This window comes from Camellia sinensis, chromosome 7 (genome assembly GCF_055761805.1).
Source record: "Camellia sinensis isolate YWXY chromosome 7, ASM5576180v1, whole genome shotgun sequence".
Lineage (NCBI taxonomy): Eukaryota > Viridiplantae > Streptophyta > Magnoliopsida > Ericales > Theaceae > Camellia > Camellia sinensis.
The window spans coordinates 148194643-148199438 of NC_138967.1; the positions used below are offsets into that span (position 1 = coordinate 148194643).

At 30.3% G+C, this 4796-nt stretch overlaps 1 pseudogene; it reads left to right on the top strand.

Moving 5' to 3' along the window:
* The first annotated feature begins 1609 nt into the window (after window positions 1-1609).
* On the top strand, window positions 1610-2194 carry LOC114257519 (receptor-like protein 43 pseudogene; annotated as a pseudogene).
* Window positions 2195-4796: the final 2602 nt, after the last annotated feature.

Here is a 4796-nt window from a genome sequence, read left to right on the forward strand (position 1 = left end):
AACAGAATTTTAAGTAATGAAAACTCAGAAAATAATTTCTAAAATCCAAAATTAATTTCTGAAAAAATTTCACAAAAATATATTATGAATTGTTAATGACACCAGTATCGTACTACTAGTTGTTGTCAAAGAAAAGAGACAATATATTACTACTATCTATCAAATAGCATATAATCACTATTTGTTTTTTCAACCAGAATATTATTTTGTAAATCCACATAAAATAATTTTCTATTGAAAAGGAAACAAACGAAAAAATTCTGTAAATAGAATAATTCGAATCTGTCTTAAGATTGTTGGAACAATCTTCTGTGTAAATAAAATAACTTGAAATAAATTCAAACAAAATAAATAAATAACATACCAGATTTATTTATCGAACCGAAATAAAATTAAGACCAAGTCGAGTGTGTGACACTCTGTCCTTAAGACAGATTCGCCCCGCTATGGTGCTTACGGTTGAGTGGCGTCTATCTCCCAGGATACAATGATCTTTAATCAACTTGTAGTAGCACTCCAAAACAAATTGTTCGGCGAACCAAACCTGTGTTCTTACTCTCTGAATATTTATTTTTAAATCTAAAATGAAGAATAATGCACTAAAAATAATTTGGACAACAAAAAAGACAAATTATGAGACTGTTTTTCATTCCCAAGACTGTTGGTAAACCCATGTATTTATAGGCAACATCACACTCTCGAACAGGTGCAATTACATGTAGTGAACAGGTGCAACATATACTGTTTTGAATATTATACAGATCTGGACAAATTTGAAGAAAACCTGCCCGTACCACATGAAGCAGTTTTCTTCATTCCAAACAAATTTGAAAAAGTAGCCGTTTGGAGAACTATCAAACAAACTGTTTGGAATATACTTTATTTAAACTATTAGAATAGTTTAATCAAAGTCAATAGTGAAAAACCTGTTTGGACTTTATTTTATAAACTATTTTGAATATATATATATATATATATAAAACAAATTAAATAGTTTAATAAATAAAGAAAGAGGTAAAAATTTTAGGAGACCACTTAGGAACCCAAAAATTAAATTTAGAATTTAAATTAAATTCCCACAACAATTTTTTATTAAAGAATTCAAATGAATTTTATCTAAAAAATTAATGTTAAACCCGAAAACGACGTTAACTTCTCATTCACTCATAAATGGTTTTGACGTTCCGTCTCCACCGTGTGACTTGCCACGCGGCAAGAAACACGTCACCTCTTCGGACCCACCCCAAAAGACGTTCGGGGTCCACTCAAATTTGAGCTAAAAAAAATATGCCTATATTAAACCATTTTTCCAACAGTTACAGGTTCTTATCTTGCGATCCAACAAATTCTATAGTGCAATTGAGAGCCCTAAAATCAAGTTAGAGTTTCCAAATTTGCGCATCATTGACCTCTCTTATAATGGTTTTACAGGCAATTTGCTAGCAAATACTTTCAAAATTGAATTGCAATGAAATTTTTTGATGTCAACAAGATGACATATATGTACGCACCCATAGAAATTCCCCTAAATATCAGCCTTCCATGGACTTCTATCTATTACTTCAACATGAATATTACAAACAAAGGTGTAAATATAGAATATAAGTGTATGCTGAATATCTTCACTGCCATTGATCTTTCAAGCAACAAATTTGAAGGGGTGATTCCAGAATTTATTGGAAACCTTAAGGGCCTTCAGGTGCTCAACCTTTCCAACAATGACCTTAATGGTGGAATGCCATCATGCTTGGGGAACCTAACAAACCTTGAATCTTTGGACCTTTCTCAAAACAAGCTCTCAAGAGAAATCCCTCAGCAACTAGCACTTCTCACTTTCTTTGAATTTTTAAATGTGCCAAATAACAATTTCACTAGACCCATTCCACATGGGAAGCAATTAAACACATTTGAGAACAATTCCTATGAGGGGAATTTAGGATTGTACGGAGACCCTTTGTCAAGGAAATGTGGAAAGCCAAAGGCACCACCATTGAGCTTCAAAGAGGATAATGATTCAATGTTCCCAAGTACAGTTGATTGGATTGTCATATGCATGGGATATGTGAGTGGGATAGTGCTCAGGATAGTTATTGGGCACACAATAACGACAAGGTATCATGAATGGTTCATCGAGACCTTTGGAAGGACGCAATACAAGCCAAGAAGACAGAAAAGGAGGGGACATGGAAACTGAAGTTGACAAGGAATTGTTTCGCAATAAGTTCTATACTTCTAGGTACGTTTTTAGATTTACTATTTTGTTTATTTAAAATGTTTTTGTGATATATTTTTAGATAAAATTGTGTAACTCTAACTTGTACTTGTAGAATGGCATAGTTCTTCTTACCCAAAATTCTTATTCCCATGTATCCAAAGCATTTTCATTCACACAATCATGTCTCCAGACTTTCACATTTTGAAATTCTTGACACGTCATACAGTTGATTATTCATCAAGTATAGGGAATATGAGATTTTGGGTACAGAAAAGCTATAACTCTATGGCATTATTGTCATATGTTCTTCGTTTCAAAATGACAACAAACAATATTGGATGGGCTGATGCAACAAGTATGGCATCATTTAAAAAACATTATATGATTCATGTGAACATAAGGTAGGATTACAAAAAGAGAAGCACTAATCTAACCTAATAGTTAGATCTAGTTTTTAAACCCGATAATGTGGTATTCTATTCGAATATCTAAGACAATTCTCTCCCATATCTTATGTAATTGTTAGCCAATTATCTGTTTTACACATCATTAGGTTTTAAAAACTGATTTAGAAAATAGATTTCAATATCATTTTCCTTACAAAAATTCTATTAAGGAGTGAGAAGTGAGGCCCGTTTCTCCTTTCTCTTTTTCATGAAATTAAAAGAATAGAAAAAATTACTAATAAGTCTTATTTTGTTCTTAAAATTACTATTAAGTCTTATCAAGTTTCAATATGGACAAATAAGTCCTATTTGTCATAAAATGTTCCAAAAGGTTCATTCCCCATAATAATGTATCTTATCCCAATTTTACCTCTTATTTAATACGAACAACCATTTCATAAATATTTTTAATTTAAAAAAATTATATTTTTTAATTTTAAAAATTATGATATTGTATTAAAAGATTTATAAATCACAATAAAAGAATTACAAATAAGTACTATTTTGTTTTGAAAATTATTATTGAGTTATATTAAATTTCAATATCAATAAATAAGCCCTATTTTCTTTTTTATTTTATGAATTGTTGTAAAAAAGTTCAATTATTCATAATAGTATATTTTATTTTTATCTTTAAAATAGGAATGAAAAAATTCATAAATAATTTATTTTATATACAATTTTATAATAAAAATATTTTTAATTTTTGAAATTAAATGAATTTTCATAAACAAAAGCATAAGTTTTTTCATAGTATTATTTTTCATAACTCTTTGAAATTTTAATCGAGTTAGCTCTTTTAGATTGTTTATACTAAAAAAATCCATAATTTGAAATAACAAAAAATGATGCATTATATTATAGTTGTTTTGATCCGACTGCTATTTATGATTTTTTTGATATAATATTAATAATTTTTACAATTAAAATTTTTAATTTTAATTAAGTCAAAATTGTTTATAAAATTATTGTTCATTATTCATATTAAATAAGATGGGTCAAATTGGGATAAGGTACACCATCACAGAGGAATGGACTTTTTGAGAACATTTTATAATAAATAGGACTTAATTGTACATTTCGAAACTTAATAGAACTTAATAGTAATCTTAAGAGTAAAATAGGATTTATTGATAATTTTTTTCCAAAAAAAATCCTTTACTTTGTTTCTTCTCTACTATGTTCACAAATTGCTATGTTTTCTATAGGGGTTACTGTGAACAGTGAACTTGCAAGACTGTGGAAGAAAGACAACTTTTGTGCATGTTGGAATTTCATGGAGTGGGAATGTTCTTTGAGCTATGATTAGTTTAGTGGGAATGTTCTTTGAGCTATGATTAGTTTTCTTAAGCTTTCAAGGCTATGAAAGTAGAACTATTTGGACAATATGATGTTTTTGTCATTTGAATTTGAACTTTGGACAATTTGATGTATTAAGTAACACTACAAGAAAATACACTTTTGGCGACTAAAATTGGCGACCAAAACAATTTTAATCGCCAAACATAGTATATTGGGCGACTAAAAACTTGATTTAGTCAGCATTGATTTCATCTTTTAGCTACTACATTATTTTTGGTCGCCATATAGTTCTTATTGGTGACCAAAAATAGTTTTAGTCGTTGTTTGTTGGAATTTTACCCTACTAAATCTTCATTTAGTCGCCATATAATAACATTTTCCAACAAAAAATTTAGTCGCAAAAAAATGTACACATTTTGATGAATTTTTGACAACCCAAACTAATTTAGTCATTGTATATTAAACATTGCCGACGAAAGTAAACATTAGTAGCCAAAAATGTAACATTTGGCGACCTATGGTTAGTCGCTGTTAATGATTTTTGCCGACAAATAAGCATTTAGTCGTTGAAGCTTCGAAAAAAATTTAGAGGGAAACTCATTAATATTGGCGCCTAGTGTATCCCACTTACACAAAAACACATTTCGGTTCTGTTATGTCTCATACACCAACATAGAGAGCAGTCGATAGCAAACCTCACCGCCGCTCACCACCGCCGATCATCACCATCGCTCGCCACCACGACCACTGCAAATCAGCACCACCACTGATTACAGGTATTTGTCTCTCGTCTCTCTCCCTCTCTATTGATCTGGGTCTATCTCTTTCTATCT